The following is a 23,056-nucleotide window of genomic DNA, read 5'->3' on the forward strand; positions in this document are numbered from 1 at the left end:
ACATTGAACTTTAGGTTACAATAAAACCACAAAACACTGTCACATAAAGTACTGCTATATCAAATTTCCACCCTGTGAAACTTTTTATGTTTTCAATCCAAATGCACTGGATTTCACATGCATACTTGCTTAATTGCATCTCATTGGTTTGGGTCCACATCCCAGCCCACCAGGGTGTTCCTCACTATAATTCTGTCATTTAACAAAAACATTTGCTTGCTTTCCAAGTCTGAGGTCAACTTTTTAGAGATTCTAATGGATGCCTTCAGCCAATAGTTTTACAGAAATCATCTCTGCTTTCTTAGATCAGAAGAGGGGATTTGTGGAGAGGGGATTAGGACCTCAGAAAACTGATGTGTCCTAGGGTGACCCAGCTAGCAAGATGTACAGGAACTGTCTCTTGAGGACTGAGAAGCAGGAAGCACATTTATCCCTTAGTAGCACTGGCCTAAGATACTTCCTTCACCACCATCAGATGCCATTGTCATCACCCAGGACTTTGATGCCACCTCCATATTGAATGAACACTAAAATACCTTTGCCTTGTTTGGATTTGCTCAACAGAATACTGAATGAGTCAGGACTCTGTCACAGGTCTGGAAGCCAGTTGAAAGGGAGAAGAAAGCCTCCGACCTTTTACCATCAGGAGTAAGAGACCAGGCACCACCCACTACATCATGAAGATCACACATAATAGGGATTCCCCCAATTGAGCAGTTAGGATTGGATATTGGAAAGTCAAACAAATGTCAAAGTACACCATAAATAGGTTATTTTTATTTCAAAAAAGTGTTTTGGAATAGCAGAGAGCAGAGTTGCTATTCAGAGGAAATATACCACTGCAGGTAAAACTGCTGGTCATAATCAGCATCTCTTCTGAATGACCTGTGTTGTCAAATACTTTATCACTCAGATATCACCCTGTAAATAAAGCGATATGAGGCAGACTGAGCTAAATAAGATGGGTGACAATGTTAGGTAATATAATTTTAGGTCAAATAGAAAGATGTCATTAATAAGTAATGAGACCACTTTTCTGATGTGGTTTATAAATATGCTGCAAGGGCAGTTCCCAAAGAGAAGCTCAGACACTTTTGATCTTTGGCAGTAAGTGGTAAAATAAGGAGGCTATGGCAAGGGATAGTCTAGTTTTTGTTGGCTTTGTTTTTTGTATATAAATGCTAGTGTATTTGTTCAGGTATCCCAGCATAAATGGAGCCACATATTTTTCCAGCATAAATGGAGCCACATATTTTTCTTCAAATCCTTTCTGCACAAAGACAATATGACTGACCAACTGTTCTTAGTCATGAGCTTTGCAAAGAATAGCAATAAGCAACATGAGCTAAGAAAGTGAGTAAGAGAAAAATTTCTTTCTAGGGCGTTACTGTGTTCAAATCGCCTAGCATCCACACCAGCAGGAGACAGTTGCAAGGAAAGGCACCAGAATGAGGAACATGGGTACGCATTCAGTGTACCAAAAGGATCAACATGAAGAGAAAAGCAAACTGGACTCACACAATAAAATTTTTAAGAGACAACTACAGGCACTGGAGGGCAGGGGAGGGAAGAAATGAAGGAATCTAAGTGAGTCAACACAACATTTACAAAGAGAAACAAAATTCTAGATCTTGGGGCTGAATAAACAAACCTATGGAGCCATGGAAAGCCCCTGGTAGAGGCAATACTGTTGGTTGTACTTTTTTGCTCTTTCAGTTTTCATCTGCTTGGCTCTGAATGCCAGAGAGGGGCCTCTGTCTGCAGACCTCGCTCCACTCCCCACTCCTCAGTGTTAGAAGTTGGATCCATCATAACTGAAAAGTCATCCTCATTCCGAAGAGGCCCATTATTCTTTGCTGTACTTTTAACGACAGTCAATAACTTGTCCTTTTTCCTTCCGTTATTATTCCTCAGTATTTATAGATGCTCCAGTGGTTCCTTTTCTTCAAAATGTGCATATTCAATTCCCTCGATCCCAGCTGACTTCAAAATGCATGATTTTGAAAAGAGTAGGAAGGAGAGAGAGAAACAAGGGTCATCTTTATGATCTTTTGCATATCCCCTGTTTATCAAAGTCTCCTCGAAAATGAGAAAGGCCAACTTGGACCAGGCATTTAGTGCTTTAAGTGGGCACATCTACCAGCCCTCCTTACATATTGATCAGTTGATTGATTTTTAAGATTTATAGACATGCACTCACTGCCAAGGTCTCTGGGCACCTCTATGACAGTAACATTAAGCAACATAAAGAGGTAGATGTTCCTTGTCCCAAAGGCTTCCTTTTGCCACTCAAGAGTTTTTGTTCCTTTTTTTTAATGCACATTTAAAGGCACATTTTATGCCGTGTGCTGAAGGTCATCCAAACAAGGTTGGCTCAGAGATCAAAAAAAGTTTCCTCGGTCCTGAGCAAGAGCTGTTCATCACCAGCTCTTTTCTTTGGTTTTGGTCCCAATGTCCTTCCTGGATATCCTGGATGTCCTCATGGACAGGCCTCAGGACTACTCCCCAAGAATAATCACTACTTCCTTACCAGTGACAACCTTAGCCTCACTTTGTGCCCCTCATCTCCTAGATAAAAATTATTGAGATTATCACTGAACTGCTCCCCAATTCCTGAAAGCACCCAATCTCGAATGAGCCCTCACTTCTTTAAACCTCCTAGGAGGTTCCTTAAATTCTCCCTGCCATCACCCTGCACAAATTCAAGTCCTATAGCAAGTCTCTCTTGACTTGTCTTCCCAAGCCACTCACCTACGGTGCCCCTACTATGCAAAGAAGTGAATTTTGTTTGACTATAGGAGTTTTCCTGGTGGCATTTAACAAATAGGTTTCAATAGTACCTAGAAGTAACTTATATGTTGCATTGGGTAATAAGTAATTAGTGTGTTGAGGAATCAGTTATTGGAGGTGAGGAAGACAATACACAGCATGAAAAAAAGTGGTGACAAATGGGTAAAACTGTCACCTCAGATTACTTGGAAGGTAAATAAACTCACAGATCTAGAGAGATGATTAGAAGACAGAGCATTAGTAGACGTGGTAGCTGTTGTTGGCTGCTGTTGACAAGGTAGCACAAGAAAAGGACGAGTTCAGAAAAGTGTTGGCAGGTGTGCAAGTATGAATGAGACAGAAAAGAAAATCTGGAAATTCAGAGGCTTGTAGGCTGAAAGAAGAAAGCCATTCAACACCACCTGGGAAAAGATAAAATGGAGAAGGTCTGATATTACCCACCCTTATCTCATAAGGGTCAAGTCAAGACCACCACTGTGAATGATTGTTAAAACCTTTGAATGGGTTAAAGCATCTCTGAGGAAAGATTCACCAAGAGTGTGATGCCCAGAAAATCCTTCTATGGAAAGAACATCTCAGTCAACAGAGACAAAGTGTGGATCTTCCATCCATACTGGAGGGGGAACAAGAATTCAAAGAATTACGAAAAATCTAAAAAGTGTGTCTAGAAAAGGTTTGTGGGCGTGGATCCCAGAACTAAGAGGAATCAAAGAGATCAAGGGTCAGCAAACTTTTTTAAAGGGACATACAGGAAATAGATTAGGTCTTGCAGGCCATATTGTCTCCCTTATAACTATGTGACTCCGTGGTTATAGGGTCAAAGCAGCTGTAGACAACATGTGAATGAATGGGTGTCTCTGTTTCATTAAAACTTTGTTTATGAAAATAAGTTGTGGCTTGGATGTGGCCCACCGACCATAGTTTGCTGACCCCTGCACTCAGTAAGCCATGAAGTTGTACTTGTACAGCCAAGGAAACCACAGCCTAGATTAGAAAAGTCTGTGACTATTTAAAACTAAAACAACATTACCCTTATTGCTGTTCCAGAGTTCTGCCTGGGGCCCATTCCTCTCATTTATATTCTCTCCCTGGTGAGCCTAGTCCAAAGCTCCTTTGTTTCTTTTGTTTGTTTTTGTTGTTTTGTTTTGTTTAAAGATTTTATTTATTTATTCATGAGAGACACACAGAGAGAGGCAGAGATACAGGCAGAGGGAGAAGCAGGCTCCCTGCGGGGAGCCCGATGTGGGACTCTATCCCAGGACTCCAGGATCACGACCTGAGCCAAAGCAGATGCTCAATCACTGAGCCACCCAGGTGTCCCTCCAAAGCTCCTTTGGTTGCAATAAACAGTTACCCACTTGTCCTAGACTGGGCTCAAAAAGGGGGAATTAATTACACAGACACAGCTTTGTTGTTTATTACAACCTCTTGGAAAACCTGGAAGCTGGCTACTCAATAAATCTCCCCTCCCCCTCTCTCAGTATCTCTCTCTCTCTCTCTCTCTCTCTCCTTCCACCAGCCTTCTATGCTCCTCTGTGAATATGCTGAACTGTGATCCCAGTGGTTGGATCAGCTATGACGAGGGAAGCACAGTCAGCATCACACAGACTTGGATTTTGGGCCCTCCCCTTGCTGGCAGTTTACTGGGGGTCCAGGTGGAAGGGAAGGGACCAGGCTGAGTAGATAACCCTGCAAGCATCCTACGAGGCCACATGACCCCTTGCCTGATGCAGCTCCCCGCGGACCTCTCAGCCGCATCTGTCATGACTCCTCTACATTCCTTCATGCCCCATCCTCTTTCTCCCCTCCACCTTCATCCATGCTGGTCCATCTGCCTGAGAGCACATTTTCCTCTCTCTGGCTAACTCCTTCTTTCCTACCTGGTCTCCATGGAGATAGGATTTCCTCCAGCCAATTTTCCAAAATAAAGTTCTATTGTACTCCTATGCATTCCAGACTGTTGTAGCAGGTAACATGCTACACCATATAATACCTCCCAACTAGCCTATAAAGTCCTCAAGGGCAGTTATCCCAGCACTTATGCCTGTACCTGCCTGGCCCATCATCAGGGATCAATAAATGCTTGCTAAACAAATGACTCTACCAATTCCCTAGATTCCCCTTCCTTCTTGGCTCCACCCAGCTGAGCTTCCCAATCCATCATCCCAAAGACGATTTTACCAACTTTCTCAGTCCCCTCACGCTCTGGATCACCACGCCTTACCAGCCCTGCTCATCCTCAACCCTGATCCAATTCAAACCTCTCTTTCCTCCCTGAGCTGCCCAACACTGCTGGAAAAATTACAGATGCTAGAAGCTCCCACTTCAATCGAAGGTCGCTAGTCTCCATGGAGAAATGAGTGGAATTTTGTAACTTTCAGCAGTTTCATAACTTTTCTGATCCTGGTACATTCTCCAGCTTCTAGGCAGCTGTTGTAAAACTTTCTTGGCATGGATTTTAAGTTAAGTCTTAGTTTCCTGCTGTCACATTCTGGGCTGCGTGGACATCATGGGGAGCTATGAAGAGAGGGTTGTCTGAGGTCTGGACATGACAACTCAGGGCTCGAGACTTATTAATGGGGTAGGGTGGGAGAGGATGCTATCTGAAGATGCCTTGAAGACTGAATTTATTTACAGCACAGTGATGTTAACCAGTAACAGAGCCTTAGTCAGTGGAGCATACTAGGGATTTTGAGAACAGCAAGGTGGCTCTCATTCTGATGTATGCTTAAGCCAGCCCTTGAGGACTTGTCTGTATACAAGAGAGAAAGAAGTAAAAATGGAAAGAGCTGGGGGGTTTCATATTAGAACCCATGAAGCCCTTAGTAACACAGCTCTGGAGCATGCTCACAGAGCTCACTTGGAGGGGCCAGAGTAGGAAACTACCAAGTCAGAAGAAGCAGTGGGCAGGACCACAGCCCAGAGAAGCCACTAAGAGTCAGAGGAGTGACCTCGGTCCCTGGCTGCGCAGCAGCTGGGGCCACTAGTAGAAACCCACAGTGCCTGCGAGCACTGTGGAAACCCTGACACAGTGGAATGGACATACCTCTGAGCATAAAAAAGATGCTCTAGCCTGGGACACCAGTGACTCAGCAGCTGAGAGGCTGCCTTCGGCTCAGGTCATGATTCCAGGGTCCTGGGATCGAGTCCCACATTAGGCTTCCTGCATGGAGCCTGCTTCTCCCTCTGCCTATGTCTCTGCTCCTCTCTCCGTGTCTCTCATGAATAAATAAAATCTTAAAAAAAAAAAAAAAAAGGTTCTCTGGCAACCCCTGAAACACTTGTGGGGCTTTTTGAGGGCCACCGTGCCTAAGAAAAAGGAGATGCAGAGCTAGCGTGACCTCGGTGACACCTGACTACTTTCCTTAGTTCTTACCCTGCCTCTGGCCACTGCATTAACCTCCTACCCCACAGAGAACATACAGGCCCTGAGATACAGTCTTCCATGATTTCTTACCACATCTCCAAATACAAAGCAAACTCTGGGCCTGCATTCCTGCAACAGGAATGATAGAAATAAGAGAAAGAGAGAGAGAGAGAGAGAGAGAGTAAGAGAGAGGCAACAGGCTAAAGCATCCATCAAGGGTTGGGGACAGTGTTGATGAGAAAGAACAGAAGTCAAGTGAGCAGGTCTGAGTCTAGGGCGCCTGCACCCTGGGCCTGATCTTGGGGAAACTTTGAAAGAAAATCCCACCTCAGTCTAAAGCACAACTGTCTTCCCTTAACAATGGTTCTTCTCAATAATCTTTGTATTTCCAGGCACAGGTGCAAGTGTGTGGCCCCTAAGAAAAACAAGATGAATAAATAAATAAACAAGTAGATGAATTAATGACTCCCCTAACTATGGAGACTTAATGTCTCTTGGAGAAAAGAGATTGGAGAAAGACTTCATAGTCAAGCAAATATTAGCCCACGGACTTCATTCAGATCCATGAATATGGATACAGGAGATGCGGTCTTGTCTTCAGTACAGAGGCTCAGACTCTGGGGAGGGAGGGAAAGCTCACTCAGATTCCAGCCATGTCCACATCAAGACCTGATTTTATTTCAATCACATGGCCCACCTGGAAAAGCCATAGCTGCCATAGCCTCCAGCATGAGGGTGAGGGCTGGGAGAAAGTGGCCTGCAGCAGGGGTAGACCAGGTGAGGGCATTTACAAAGGAAGCAAAATGAGAAGAAGCAACATGGGAAACAGAAGAACTACAGCAGCTCCACAAATAGGAAACCAAGCCATGGTGGCAGCTTCAGTGTAGAAGGGACCGAGGCCTCCATCTGAGCTGAGGTCCAACTCAGGAAGGGAGGGAGTTCTCCTTGCTGTGATTTTTTTTTTAAGATTATTTATTTATCTATCCATGAGAGACGCACAGAGAGAGGCAGAGACATAGGCAGAGGGAGAAGTAGGCTCCATGCAGGGAGTCAGATGTGGGACTGGATCCAGGACCCCGGGACCCCAGGATCCAAAGGCAGACACTCAATCACTGAGCCACCCAGGAGCCCCTCCTTTGCTGTGATCATGTCTGAATCTCTTTATGAGTGAACTGTTGGGTCAAAATGTCTTCCCTGGGCCTGGATGTAAAATAAACTAGGATTCTTCTTAAGCCATGGGGGCGGGGAAACTTGGCTTGGTATGGAAATGCAATAAACTTAAAAGCAGTGGGTCCATTATTTTTTCTCTCAAGATTGACATGTATCAATAAATATCACTTTATACCTGGCCTAGACATGTGATATTTAGCCATACATGTCACATTTGCAGTGAGAAATTTCACTGACCAAAATAAAAATAAAATATAAGGCAAATCATTTAAATTAAATATTTTCTTTATTAAATTCCATCTTCCAGCTATTTTAACTTAATAGAATTTTTTCCTTAATTTCAGACTGTATCATGCCTTTTGGCTGAACGATGATTATCTTTCCAGCCCAATGGCCTTTCTCTGTCAATGGCAATTAAATCCACGAAGACGATTTGCTTTCTGTTTGAGGTTCTTATTTTCCCATTGCACGTCAGAAATTTTGCTCAAGTCAACCAAATTTTGTTAGGAAAATTTTATTTGATAAGACAGGATCCAAAATCCCCAAAGTCAAATGCAAACATCTTAGGGGTATGCCAACTACAAGATGTTTTATTGTGTAATTACTATAGAGCTTTATATATATATATATTGAAAACCTGAAAACCAGGTCTTTTGGTCTGTTCTGTTTTGCTTTCATAAAGTGTATTTTATGGGCTCATGGCTCTCTTTGTTCTGATGTAAACCTCCACAAAATTTTTTTAATGTTTGGTACTGTTGTGTGACTACATATATTTTGTATGGGATTTTAAATCTCATTATTTCAAAGAATCATTAAGTATCACTTAGTGAGCACAGGTTAATCTTTTAAAGTGAACAAAACAGACCCTGAGGCTATTTTAAAGAAAGGAAACAACTGCAGTTTAAAGTTCTTTTCAAATGATAAAAACAAATAGCCAAATCAGAATAAAGTACTAAGCTTTCTTTTTTTTTTTCATTTTTTTTTCTAAACCGTGTAAATCAGCTCTATGTATTGATGTTCTTTCAATGGCTTTTAAGATCTTGAAACCCAAACTTAAACCTTTCACTCATTCCTCTGCCAAGGAGATTATACTCATTGAAAATGCACACAATCCAACTGATTCCAGACTTTAATACAGAATGGCATGGTTTTTTCCTACCTGGTTTTATTCAGCAATCTAAATGCAACAGGATACTACCGATAACCAATGAGGGGAACTTCACACAGATGTTCAGAGTCGCATCTCTGTCCTAAATACCAGATAGGAGAGGCAAACCTTGACGCCTGCAGAAGGACACTGGCCAACTGGAACTGAAAGTCAGTTCTTCTTCATCTCACTTTAACCAGCAACTAGATCTTAGGCAATCATATCTCTCTGGATTTTGCATTTTGAATAATGCCTCTTTTTTTTTTTTTAAGTTTTTTGAGAGAAGGAGAGAGCGCACTCATGCATCCATGAGACAGAGGTAGAGGTGGAAAGGGGAAGAGGGAGAGAGAATCTTAAAGAGACTCCGTGCCCAGTGCAGAGATCATCGGGGCTCCATCTCACAACCCTGAGATCATGACCTGTGCCAAAATCAAGAGTCAGACACTTAACCTACCGAGCCACCCAAGCACCCTATAATGCCTCCTTTCGTGTGCCACAATAGAAGTTTTGGCAAAGTTTGTTAAATTTACTAAGAATAATAACTGTTACTTACTAACTTTCTGCCAGGAGCTGAGCTAGTACTTCACAGAAAAATTATGTGTATGTGTGCACACATGTGTGTGCATATGCACATGCATGGGTTGTGGGTATTTGATTTTATGACAACAAAAGAGGTTTTATTACCTCCATTCTCCATAAAGATAAGAAAAATAAAGCTTAAGAAGTTTAAATGAATTACCAAAGAAAGGGAGGCCTGGGTGGCTCAGCAATTGAGCATCTGCCTTAGCTCAGGGTGTGGTCCTGGGGTCCTGGGATTGAGTCCCACATTGGGCTCCCTGCATAGAGCCTGCTTATCCCTCTGCCTGTGTCTCTGCCTCTGTGTGTGTGTGTGTGTGTGTGTCTCATGAATAAATAAATAAAATCTTTAAATAAAAAAAGTTACACAGAAAGTATCAGCAGTAGAAATTAAACCCATGCCTATCTGGCTAATAGTCCATGCCCTAAATCTCTCCCCCATATCATATTTGTTGCATACTCCTCATTTTTGATATGCTTCTCATCCAAGACATGGGCCACCAGCCTCAGAATCATTTGTGTAAGGTCCCCATCCATTCTACTGGAAACAAAGAGCAAAACTTCTCCAACTTCCAGAGGCTTCTAAAATTTCTCAGCATGGAGGTCTACATGGGCAATGAAGATTACATATCATATGTGTTCTCTGACAATCACTCATGCCTGGGAGTCAGGGGAAAAGAAATCAGATCATAATAACCAGTGCGTACAGCCCTGCAAACGACTCCCACCGTGTAGGCACAGAGGAATAATTAGCTGTTCTTGATGCTTTGGCGATTGATTCCAAAATATTGCTCAAACCACCAATATAATAAACTGTTACCATCTTTTGAGAATCAAAAAGTGGTTTCACTCAAATCTAAATATCTTTATTGCAAAAGAATCACTGATATGTTTTTAAAAGGGAGAAAGTTTGAAATTTACAGTTATGAAAAGTGCTATTTGTCTCCACATGGCAGTTGGGTATAATAAAGCACTTTGGGATGCACAGTGCACAGTGAAGGTGGTTAAAGTGCCTCACTAATGTACAAACCCACTTTGATTTTAAAAAAAATTTAAAAGGAATAAAAAAGTGGCATTCTTTCAACTGAGTGGAAGTTTCCTTTAATTTGTAGGGAAGAGAAAAAGAGTTCTTCCTTAAAACAACATCTGTGTAGAGCTGTTGAAATGTGCCACTTCAATCACTGTTTCAAACACAAGGGATTTTATATGACCATCTGTTACAACCTGTAGTTTAACCTCCTCAAAACTCATTCTATACTGTTGGCTTGTTCAAATAACATTTGATCTATTCTTTTTTAATTGAACATTGTGTGGCTAAAGTGAAACAAAAAAGGCAGGAGTCTCAGTCATAGTAACTGTAGCTTTCTCCCATTATAGGCCAAAGCACAGGTGAAAGAGCTGGACAGTCTCCCACTCCGAGGGCAATAAGACAGGAAGTCAAAAGCTCCAAGAAGTTCCAACATAATAGCTGATGTATCTTGCCCATTTTTGAAAATTGAGAATTTTCCAAAAATTATTAAACATGAATTAGTATATTTATTTCTCATTTGTGGAACATATGGAAGCAGCTTCTTTGATGATATAAGAAAGGAAAAAAAATGAATTGCTAAAAGCCATAATTAATAATAATAGCTTTGTTCTCAACAGTTTGGAAATGTGGATTTCCAGTAGGGCACGTAAACATGAGCTGAAATAGTTTTAAGAGAAAGTCCATTTTCATTTTTTATCATCAACCAAAAGAGCTTTCTCTAGGATCACAAATGCATTCTTTTTTTTTAAGATTTTTTTAATTTATTTATTCATGAGAGACACACACACACAGATCGAGAGAGAGAGAGAGAGAGAGAGAGAGAGAGGCAGAGACACAGGCAGAGGGACAAAGCAGGTTCCATGCAGGAAGCCTGATGTGGGACTCAATCCTGGGTCCCCAGGATCAGGCCCCTGGGCCGAAGACAGCACTAACCTGCTGAGCCACCCGGGCTGCTGCCACAAATGCATTCTGATTTAATGATGAACACAAATAGATGAGCAATAATTAAAATTGGTAACACAATGTTACCAATTATTACAAATCTACCCTAAGCCAAGACTTTACTAAATGCTTTATATAAATTATCTCATTTAATTTAATTCTCTCTTTGCATATATAGAAACTAAGGCTCATGAGGTTCACAGCACCAGAAAGAAGTACAATGTGTTGGTGAAGCCAACCTCTTGGTTTCTTTAGGTTGTGTATTTGGCCTAATGGAGTAATTTTATGGCTGCCATAGACAATAACAACCAATTTGGGAGGAAGAAAAAAGGCTCAAATCTAAGAGGCAAGATGGCCACTCTTCAAAGTGTAGCATCGTCATGGCCAACTATGTGTCACATTTCATGGAAAGGCCAAGCCAGTGAGAAACGACTAATATTAAGGAAAAGTTAGGAAGAGAAAATTTCCCACTATTCTCTTATTTAGATCGCCTCCTTCTTCTTTGATTAGGGTATTTGAGATTGCTTTCACACAAATTCTCCATGGGTTCTAGGCCATTCAATCCTTTACTCACTCCGGTGGTACTATCTGTTCACCTCCTTCCCACCAATCTTTAACTTTCTTCCTCCAGGACGCAGCTCTCAGCTTCCAGAAAGCCCTCTCTGACCTGCTATTCCCCATGCTGAGCACTCTTCACTTCCTTCTTTCATCACACTGCTTGGAATCTTGCTTCCACAACCAGACTAAGTTTTTCAAGGGTCAAAATTCTACTTCATTTCTTCTGTCACTCTGGTACCTGTTAAATTCATGCACTAATGATAATTTTATGCTCATTCAGGTTGAAGATGTTGAATGCAGGGGATATGACTTCCAAACCACACTAATCTATTAGGATACCCATGACTCAGGGCTCTCCAATACTGCTTAATGCATTATTCAGTTTATTGATTATATTTTCCATCTGTAATAAACGTGTCCTCTTCCAAAAAAAAAAATCTCAGTAAGAATAAGATAATTCTACTTCACTTAAAACCTGCCACTGGTTTCTATGAGCTACTTAAGCACTTACTTTTTATGAGCTCAGAGCAGGAGTCCATCAAAATTCTTATCCGTGAATAAACCTTCTTAATTACATCACTCTGGATTTTGACATCACTTCTCACTAAAGAGTCCTTTCTACTCATCTGTATTAGTTTGGCTAACCCGTGCTGTGAAATCAAATAAAACCCTGATTTCTTAGTGGTTTATGATATAAGTTTAAGCTTTGCTCATACAGGTCTTTGTTTTGGAGAGCAAGACTGTTCTCTATCCAGTCACTATGGCGGGGAAGAGAGTAGATGGAGGAGGGAACAATTGTCCCCTCATAAGAGTGACTCGTGTCTCTTCTACTCATAGTCTGTTGGTCAGAACTGGTCACATGGTCCCAACCCACATGCAAGGGAAGCTGGGACGATGGGAGGCACCTAGACATTCAAGGAAACATTTATTAACAGTCTGTGACACACCATCTTTCAAGACCCAACTCAAATGTCTTCTCTCCCACAAAATACTTCCCAATCTTCCTCAAATTTCCAACATCCCAGGGGCCCATGTCCATGTCTCTCATAGTTTATAGTCTCTGCCATAGGTGGAATGTGCCTGTTTTATCCACACTTCCCAAATCCTAAGCTCCTTGAAGTAGGAAGCTCTGTAATATTCAATTTGGTAAGGCCCCTTTTTGAACCTAGCACAGCTCAAGCATCTTTGCTGAGTTCACAAGAATCTAAAAGGAACCAAGCAGTATAGGAATCCGAAAGCACCTTTGAGAAAATAGAGGAGGGAAAAAGAACAGCAAAGTTTATTGAAATTCAGAGGCAAAAGCCTCTCTTCGGAAAATCCTTCCTCATTTTCTCATGTTTAGTGGGCACAGCAAGATGGCATCATTTGAAAACGTTGGCCATGGCTGAACGATATATTAAAGATTTCTTTTATATTGGCAGTTTAAAAAAGAAATGTTCCTTTGAACAGTCTCAGCAAGGCAAAGCTCTCTCTCTCCCAGCACTTCTTTAAAAGTTAGAAGGCAGCTTTCTGCCCATTCCAAATCGCCAGAAGTAAAGTATCAAGTCATAAATGCCCCCCAGTGACTGACTGGGCTAGCTGGTGTGGGTTTTTTCCCTTCTACTTTGCAGAAAGAAAAGACAGTAAAAGTTCCTTCAGTGAGCTGCCGAGGTGCTCCCAGGCCATTGTGCAGAATCATTGTCAGGTTAAATTAGGGAGTACAGACTCCATGAGTGTAAAAAAATCAATACTTGATGGAAGATTGCTCCCCGGAAAATCTGTTTTGATTCCAGGATTAATTCACAACCAAAGGCTTCTGCAAAATGACATGCCATTAGAAAATGAACACATTCTATCCTTGAAATTGGATGGAAATATGTCAGCTGATTGACCCGTTCATTCTCTTCACTCTCTGGGCAGAAAGAGTGGGTGTGGTAGCTGTGTGAATTAGTGCCCCAAACCCGGTCCATTTTCAAAACAGGGTAAAAAATATATATTTTTTTTTAAGTCCAATGTGAATTGGGAGTAGTCTCCAGGCCATTGTTGGAGAGCTATTGCAAATGTGTTTCGTCAAGGCGAATGCATTTGTCTGGAAGGCCTGACTCTCCTGAGTTTTCTAAGCCTCAGAATAAACCCTACTAAGAATCTTAAAATAAAACAAAGATTTCCCCCCAAAAGCAGTGACCTGCAATATTAATGACAATGTAATGTCTTTGTCACATATAAAGTAACACTCTTCCCTCTCCTGTCTGTTAGGTTTCCTTCAGCTAAAAACTTTTCCAACAGGCAAGTTCCAACTCTTCGTTTGTGCTAATGTCAGTGGCCTCTGGGGCTTCTCCTGGCTTGTGCCCTTAAATCTGTGGCCAGGATGAATGTCCTTCCACAGACTCTAATATATGTAAATATCACTCGCTTTATTTCCTTCCAATCAAATTAAATCTGATTCTGAGACCATCACTCATCACTAGAAATATCTCTCCATCTCCAGGGTGCTAAAAAGGCTCTAGGAGCTTTGACAGAGCAAAGGTTCTGGGACACCCTCATGTTCTTCGGGCCATACTGGTCACCACTGAGAGTCCTTGAAAGCAAGGGGCTCTGTTTCACTCAGAGACAGAAATCTTGCCAACCTTGGAGTTCCAGGGCCAAGGATCAGGATGCCCAACCCTCTCAACTTTCCATCTCCCCTAAAAGACATGCACCTGAATCCCCCCTTTTGCATCTCCTCCATGAGCTCATCATTGCAAAAACCAACGCAAGGGACAAGGGGCTGTCTTCAAATGACTGTGCTTTCCATTGTGCTGGGCAACACAGCACAAATTCCCGGCTAGGTTTTTGATGTAGGATGGTTTTTATTTACAACTCTGTTGGCAAAAAAAGAAGAGGGACACATTTAAAAGAGTTTAACACATTGCAGCTGATTCTGTCCGGGTAAAGAAGTTTCCCTTTAAATGTCCATCTGATTGTCCAAAGATACACAATACTGAATCTGGTTGTGCAGTTCCCTTTATGAGATGCAGTGCTCATATTTTAGGAAGTCTTTTTTTTTTTATTTTAAATTTTATTTATTTATTTATTCATGAGAGAGAGAGAGAGAGGCCGAGACACAGGCAGATGGAAAAGCAGGCTCCACGCAGGGAGCCCAACATGGGACTCGATCCTGGGACCCCAGGGTCACACCCTGAGCCAAGGCAGATGCTCAACCACTGAGCCCCACAGGCGGCCCTAGGCAGTCTTCTAAACATCTAACTACCAAGGAAATTAAATCACTCATTAAGAATTGTGTTAAATGAAGGGTCTTTTAAGCTTTAAATTTATGTTGTTCTTAGAATCCAAGCCCAAGGAAAAGCAGTGACACTTGCTACCTGAATGGACAGTTGCGACCCTCATGGTAAACTTTTGGGAACGGGAGGGGCTGAGGAAGGGAAGAGCCGGTGCCCGCGCAGACATGCCCTGCAGGCCTGCTTCAGAGCATCTCCACTGAAGCTTCCAGAGCATCTCCACTGAAGCCACCAAGACACAGGCTCATCCCCCGGTGCAAAGGGACATGATAATCTACTTTGCCATGTGCCCCGAGCCCGCACTGTGGCCGCTCACGGTGTCAAGCACGCTGAATGAGTGGCCGAGGGTGGAGGGGGGCACGACCCGGGATGTTTGCTCTCACTTTGCTGCCAAGGTGAAGCTCGCCTCCTTCTTCCCTACAGACACCAAAGCCGAAGGCAGCGGCCACACAGCCAACAGCCTGGCAGCAAGGAACAGTCCCTGCAGGAGCAGGAGGGGACCTGCGAGGTCTCAGCCTTATCACCCACAGTGACTTCATCAGAAGCCTCCTGCTCAGGAGAAGGAGAGGTGGCAGGAGACGGCCTTGAAACCTGCATTTCAAGAAGAAGAGCTTCAGGATTGCTGTGGACGCCCCAAGAGCACCCTGTTACCCCACCTAACAGCTTGCCCCCTGGACCTGGCTCGTGCGCACAGTGCTCGCTTTCCGAGGGGAGGGCTTGAGAGGAGAGCAGGTGCAGGCACCCGGCCCCGCAGGAGGCAGCTCCTCTCCACACCTCCATTTGCGAGAGCACCCGAATTAGTGGCCCCAGGGTACGACTCTGATAGCATGGGTCTCCGCTCTTTTTCTTTAAGTGTGGATTATCCCAAAACTGAATACACAAACTAGATGATGAAACAAAGTTCTGCAAGAAAGTTTCCTCGCCCTTGCCTGCAACTGGGAAGAAGAAAAGTCCCATTAGACCCCAGGATGTTCTGGTACCCGGTAATCTCAGTGAGCAGAGTACCCTTTTGCATGGATTTTAATTACTCGGGATGCCTGGGGGGGTGCGGGGGGGGGTGCTCAGCAGTTGAACATCTGCCTTCAGCCCAGGGTGTGATCCCTGGGTCTGGGGATCGAGTCCCTCATCGGGCTCCCTGCATGGAGCCTGCTTCTCCCTCTGCTTGTGTCTCTGCCTGTCTCATGAATAAATAAATAAAATATTTTAAAACAAACAATGATTCGATCCCCTCTGACTTTGTCAGCTCTAAGGTAACTTGATGCCAAAATTCTCAGTTGACCGGTAATATTTGCTGACAGCCCAAGTAACAGTGCCCCTATCCTTTGTTTCTACTAAACCAAACCAGTCTTGAAACAATGTGGAAAGGGAAAGAAGATATTCAAAATATATCCACGACTAAGTCAAAAGTCTTTCCGTAATCATTCTAAAGGAACAAATTCTTAGTTATTCTTCTTAAACCGTGTAGTAGGAATGAAAGTTTTATGACTAGCACGGTGAATAGATGTTTCGGAAGAAAGCCCTGGCCTACTCTTAAGTAACATCCCTCGATGTCCTCTGAAAAAGTCACTGATGTATGTGGGTCCGTCTTCTAGTCTGGAACGTTGTTTCATAATGGGTTACAAAGGTGCAACCTCTAAAGGGGGCGCACAGTATAGCAGGAAGCCCCAAACTCCTGAGGACAACCCATCCACCCACCACTTTCTCTTTGTTGGGGCCACACTCGGATGCCTGGGGTCAGGGAAGCCCCCAAAGAGCCATGCAGTTCAGCTAGCACAGAGCCCACTGCGGGTGCACCCATCACTCCGCGCGCGCGCGCACACACACACACACACACACACACACACACATGCTACGATGCTCTCTCAGCTAGCAAAGCCAGGTACGCCACTGACGTCAGCCCTGAATTCCATGTTGTCCCATTCCTGGCACATCTTTCCAACCTTTATTTTGGCTCAGATTGTTCTACCTTTTCTAATTAGCTTACAGTGTCCTTTCCCTTCCTTCCATCCCACGGACACATTGCTCCCTGACAATATTTTGTGGAGGCCTTTTCTGGAAGTGGAAGTGTGAAGCGCTAGAGAGGCGCAACATTTGGAATCAAACTGAACTGGGATCCAGAGCTGATGGGAAGACCCTTGGAAAATTTCTTAAGCTTGCTTAGCCCAACTTCCGGGCCCTTTAGCCATCTGAAAGGTCTTGATTCAAAAAGAATAGACTTGAGGGGAATCCCTCGGTGGCTTAGAGGTTTAGTGCCCGCCTTCAGGCCAGGGCGTGATCCTGGAGACCCGGCATCGAGTCCCACATCAGGCTCCCTGCATGGAGCCTGCTTCTTCCTCTGCCTGTGTCTCTGCCTCTCTCTCTCTCTCTCTCTTTCTCTCTCTCTCTGTGTCTCTCATGAATAAATAAATAAAATCTATAAAAAAAAAAAAGAATAGACTTGAACACTGCTTCATGGTAGATGCTCAATACATCCTAACGCCCCTGCCCGCCCCACCATACTTTGAGCCCTTCTCCACATCTTTCCAACTATACAGTGAGCTCCTCCAGTGGAGTGACCACTTCTCTCAGTAGGCACTTCTAAGGTCACGTGGTGTGAGTGGACGTTAAAGATAATGGTTTCAAATCCAAGCTCCCCCAACCATCTGCCATTCCTCTCCCCACCTGTGAAAGTTTGAACAAGTTATGGGGTCTCTTGAAGTTCCAACTTCCTCAGCAAGTGAGGCTGAAATAATAATCATCTCACAGAGTTGATGTGAAAGCCAGTGACACAAGTACTTAACACATTACAGGCACTCGGTAGTTGTTCTGTAAAAGAATCACCTTTTTCTTAAATAAATCACCTTTTTCCTTTTTCCTAAATAAACCTTCTTTGATTTTTATAGACTGTGTCTAGGCAATGCTTATGTCTGCCCTGCAGTACAAAGGAGGATTCAGTCTTCCAGTCAAAAATTCTCCCAAAAGATCCTATTTCCTTATTCATTGAACTCTGAAGGTTCCTGAAGGTTCCAGAGGAGAGCAACTTGATGATGCATCCAGCAGTCCAAACCAAACTGCTGGAGCAATTCACTGAGTCAAGAGACAGTTAATTTCAGGATTTAGAATTAATCTCAATTTTTCTCTTTCTCTTCTCCCCAAACTCATCCTCCTTAGAAGATGCAACAAGAAAGACAAACTTAGGAGAACCTTTCCAGAAAGATCATTCATCTATTCACCATGCTAGGTGTTGAGAAGGATTTAGAGATTAATTTAAAAGGCAAAGAAGGCTGGATTATGAAATCCCATAAAGAAAAACTTGAATAAAACCTTACCACCCAACTAAATTTCCCTGAAGAAGCCAGGACAGTGGAACTTGGAACAGTAATCAGATTTTGGTTTCTAAGTTCATTTAGGCATTTCTTAGAATAATTTGTTTGTGGGTTTTTCTACTTTGTCCAATAAAGGACAATGAACTTTATGTCTGACTTTCCATCAGACTTTGCCGATGTCGTTCACAAGAGTTAATGACTTTTTTTCTCTTCAATTTCACCTAGAGCTTTGCTAGAGTTTTCCTATAGCAGGGTAACCGGTCAATACCTTGCTACTTGCTCTGTCAATGCCATCAAAATATTGTTTAATAATTTAGGAACAACATGTAATTTTCTTCCCTAGCAAGAGCAAATTAAGCACTTACTAAATAATTGACAAAAATACTTAATTCTAGAGATGTCTTGAGGATTTGCTATTATTCAAAAAGAATTTAGAATAAAATTTGCCTTCAACTATTCAACATGGTACTCTTCTTTTCATGTTATTTACAGGCCTGGTCATGAAAACTATATCAGAATGTGTCCCCCCACCACACACACACACACACACACACACACACATACACACACGCCTCTTCCTCAGGCCTGTCCCAGCCAAGAACAGCAATGGGGAGACACTAAGAAGTTTTAATCCTTAGAGTTTAATCTCAAGTAATGAGATGCTGTTATCAAGGACCTCAGACTCGGAATCCCTTTTCCCCAGCCATCTGCCAGAGCAAGAGCTCCTCATCATCGGGCTGCCAGGCTTAGATCTGTCTATGCAGTCAAGCTCTCTCTTAAATAACCCATTTGCAGGACTTTGGAGGCATCTTACCTAACACTTAACTACTGAAATGACCTGGGTAGCCTCACAATTCAGAGGACAGCATATTAATCTGTATGTAACTTTACAAGTTAAAATGGTAGGGAAGGAGTAGTACCAGGTCTTCTGTTCCTATTTCATTCTTTCTAGAATGTTCTCTTCTGGGATCCCTGGGTGGCGCAGCGGTTTGGCGCCTGCCTTTGGCCCAGGGCGCAATCCTGGAGACCCGGGTTCGAATCCCACGTCAGGCTCCCGGTGCATGGAGCCTGCTTCTCCCTCTGCCTGTGTCTCTGCCTCTCTCTCTCTCTCTCTCTCTCTCTCTTTCTCTCTCTCTCTCTCTCCCTCTCTGTGACTGTCATAAATAAATAAAAAATTTTTAAAAAAAGAATGTTCTCTTCTCAGTGAGCTCTCCAAAAGGACAAATCCAAGAATGATTCTTTAAATTATTCATGCAGGAGAATTCTCCTTCCCTCCTCCTGCCCATTTTCTCTCTCCAATATCCCCTCATTGACCTAATACCAAGGGCATCAGACCACCTCTCTGACACCACCATCTCCCCACCTGGCTCGTGAACACCACAGCTTCCCTAGGAGCTGATATTTCTTCAGTGCCCATCATGTTCTGAGTGCTGTGCTGGCCCCACTAGCCACTTGAGAGAGGGGTTATTCAGAATCCTCAAGTTCTGGCTCAGGAATAGAGACCCAAAAGTTATCCTGGGTTATCCTAGGCACTACCTTTAAGGAGGGTGATACACACAACCAGAATTTCAGCAGAGAATGATGTTCTACCAATGTCTACCTCTTGGGTTGGGCAATCCCGGCTACTTTTTATCTAGCGTGTCATGACCAAATACACACATCACAGCAATTGAGATAACTAAAGAGTAACCTTTTCTTGAATCTCTCAAGGAAGATTAACACTCAGTAGCACTTCTTTAAAAGTCCTGTTCTTTTTCCCTCTTATTTCCACACATCTCGTGGCCCTTGGAAGACATTCACTCCACACACCTCCTTGTCTCAATCTTAGTTTCTTCTTGGGACTCGCCCCCACACATGCAGTCTTTGGCTTTTGCTCCCTTTCCCTTTCCTTGCACCCCCAGCCCTATCTCTTTCCACCCCATCACCAAAACCTATGACATCAGCTAGGGTGTGTTTTCAGATTGACAAAGTGCCACAAATAAAAGAGACAGTAAAGTGAAAAGGAGAGCTTCTGGGGAGGAGGACCAGGGTCACATGGATTAGGAAGCCAGGGAAGACATCCCTGAGGAGGCGACAAGAGAAAGCCAGTCTTGCAAACATCTGAGAGAAATGTTTTCCTAGAAGAGGCAACAGCTAGAGCCACGTCTTTAAAGTGGAAATAAGCTTGGCATGACTGTACTGGTGCAGCAGAGGCAGGGAGGGATACCTGGAACTAATTTATGGAATGGCATCCTATTACCTCCTCCTTTCCATGCTCTGAAGCCTGAACACAACTGAGGTAGAGCCCCCAGAACAGGGGCTGCAGGAAACCCGATTACTCCATACCAACATTCTCTTTCCCACCCTGTGGAGGGACTATTTGACCCACCCCATTGACCTCAGGTGGGGTCAAGTGGCTTGTCTGAGCCAATGATGTGGGATGAGCGTCACTCCCAGGCAAAAGCATTTAGGACCTAATTGCACTTCATCAAGTCCTTTCTCTTTTTTTACCTGCCAGGGCACCAACAGTGTTCCAGGAAATGATGGCCTTTTAAACTGGGTCCTGGAATAAGGAAGGAATGATGCAGAAAAAAGCCCTTGGCCAACCCACTGTTGAAGTAAAAGAAGCAAGAAGTAAACCTTTGTTCCTTTGTTGTTTGAACCCACTAGCCCCCCACTGTATGTATGGAGGGGGGGTATATTACTACAGCTATTTTACCCAGCCTGATACAGAGTCCTTGAGAAGTGCCCTAAAATTACCCCAGTTCTAAACAGAGGTAGTTACCCAACTGGCCTCCCAGAACACTCCCAATACCCAGCCACAACTATCTCTGAGAATTCCCAAGGGCTACTACATGTGGCTCATTGAGGAGTCTATCAGAAGTTAGTTTCCTTCCTCTCTCTCTCTCACTTCCCCCACCCCATTCCAGGCTTCCTCTGTTGTTCTGACAACACCCCTCAGTCAGGGGGAGGCCATCCCGGCCTAAGCACCACTGCAGCTCCCTACTTCTACCACCCACCCCCTGACCAGAGCCTGCAAATACGCTATTGTTTAGGATTTTAAGACACTGGTACAATGAACACCTCTCTTCTTTCTTTCCATGTTACCCTTTTAGAAGAATATGAGAATAATGCCACGTGTGTCTTTCAGAAATTTTAGGGGAGTCAGTTCCTTTTACTTGTTATTTGTAGCTGCCGACCCTTCTTGGCCCTCATGGGACGGGGCCAGGAGGCAGAGCCAAGAACCAGGCAGGAGGCCTTACTCAGAACCGCTCCCCCATCTCATGTTCTCTAAAAGGTTTGGTAATCCCAGCTACAAACAGTATTCTAGCAAGTTTGCTCCACTAGAGGAGAACCCCCACAGGGCAAGAGAATTAAGACTCCCAAACCCACCCACTATGGGAGCACATTCACCCAGGGACCCCAGCTGCTGTGCTCTGAAATCCATCATGGTATCTGCCAAGGCCACGCTTCCCTTGGGTGCTCCAGCCAACAACTTAGCATGGCAGGACTCCCAAGGCAGGCCTCCCCCAGGAGATGCAGGGCCCCTCTAAAGGAAAATTTTGGCCCAAGGACACCCATATAACTACACTTGCTTTCAACTGCAAGGCACTCTAAGGACATTCTCATCCAACCTTGCCTCTTTCTCTTCTGCTCAGGGGATCAGGTGTGCTCCATGGCCTGATGACTCTTCCATCCTCACCCAGCTCCCTTCCTGTCTTCTCCCACACAGATGTCTCCCCTAGTAAGTCATTCTACTTTTACTCCTGTCTTGACATATGCTTCTCATCAGAACTCAGACCAACACACCTGCTATACAACAGAATATTTAGTGACAGACGTGGAATATCTATCAGGTAGGGGAAGCAACATGATGTCGTAAATTTGAAACTCTCCAACTAATAAAGAAAAAACAAACCACCAATCATTATTCTAGAGAAACAGATACTGTGAAGAAGCATCTGAACAGATCTTGAGAGAAGGCCCTTAGTAATAGAACAAATGTAGATTAAAACAAGAACAAAGTATCCTCAATTCCTTTGAAATCGACAAAAATGACAAATACATATATGATTCAGCTGTGGATCTGGGTGACCCTCCAAGGCCACAGAGACCCAAGGATCTAGGCATCATCATCTGGACCTGAAAGCCTCAAAAAACAAACAAACAAACAAACAAATAAGAAAACAGAGCCTAAAAGGAAGAGAGAGTTGGAGATTTTCACACCAGCACTTAAATGCTCTGCTGGAAAATTACACAAGTCACTTCTACTCATGGTGCATTAGCCAGAATTTGTCCTGTGGACCTGCCTAACTCTAGAGAGGGAAAGATCTATCTGCATACCCTAAAAGAAGACAACTATACTGAGAGAGCATGAGACATCCCTACTACAGATAGGGAATATTTAGATTGTATTTTATGTAACAGGTTAGAGAAATTGCTTTTTCCCCACTAAAATAGTCTTCTTTGATGTATACAGTGGTCTCTCTGATGCTCCTATTCAACATCTTAGAACAGCATTTTATATACCAAAAATCCAAGTTTCCAGGATTTCAGAATATCTACTCATCTTCGGAATGGATGGACCCTTATGGAAATTTGTAAAAATTTAAGTCATTTATAAGCCGGAAGGATAACGAGAGAACAGTGACCATAGCTGTTAATGTATGTTTCAGGTATTTTAGATTTTTTAAAAACGGTAATTAGCCCTCACTCACAGTGCTCCTCAGAAGCATCTAGAAACCACCAGAGAGAAAACCACAGGATTAAAAACCTGGACCAGGAAGGGCTGGTCACCCGTTGACCATCTGTAGGTCTTCCTCGTGTGCAAGCCAACTAAGAGCTAAAGGCATTTTCATGGTGAGGTGAGTGTAGTTAAGCAGTCAATTAAACAAAGTAGGCTTCTGTTCTCAGAATTTTGGTTGGAATCTTTAA

At 43.3% G+C, this 23,056-nt stretch overlaps 1 long non-coding RNA gene across 1 annotated transcript; it reads right to left on the bottom strand.

Moving 5' to 3' along the window:
- Positions 1-756: 756 nt before the first annotated feature.
- LOC140613137 (uncharacterized) lies at positions 757-23,016 on the bottom strand. The gene is made up of 3 exons (XR_012014269.1): positions 22,840-23,016; positions 1,652-1,983; positions 757-921 (listed from the first exon to the last, which is right to left on the bottom strand). It is a non-coding gene; the product is annotated as an uncharacterized lncRNA (long non-coding RNA).
- Between the last annotated feature and the right edge of the window lie 40 nt (positions 23,017-23,056).

The sequence above is a fragment of the Canis lupus genome, chromosome 21 (genome assembly GCF_048164855.1).
Source record: "Canis lupus baileyi chromosome 21, mCanLup2.hap1, whole genome shotgun sequence".
Lineage (NCBI taxonomy): Eukaryota > Metazoa > Chordata > Mammalia > Carnivora > Canidae > Canis > Canis lupus.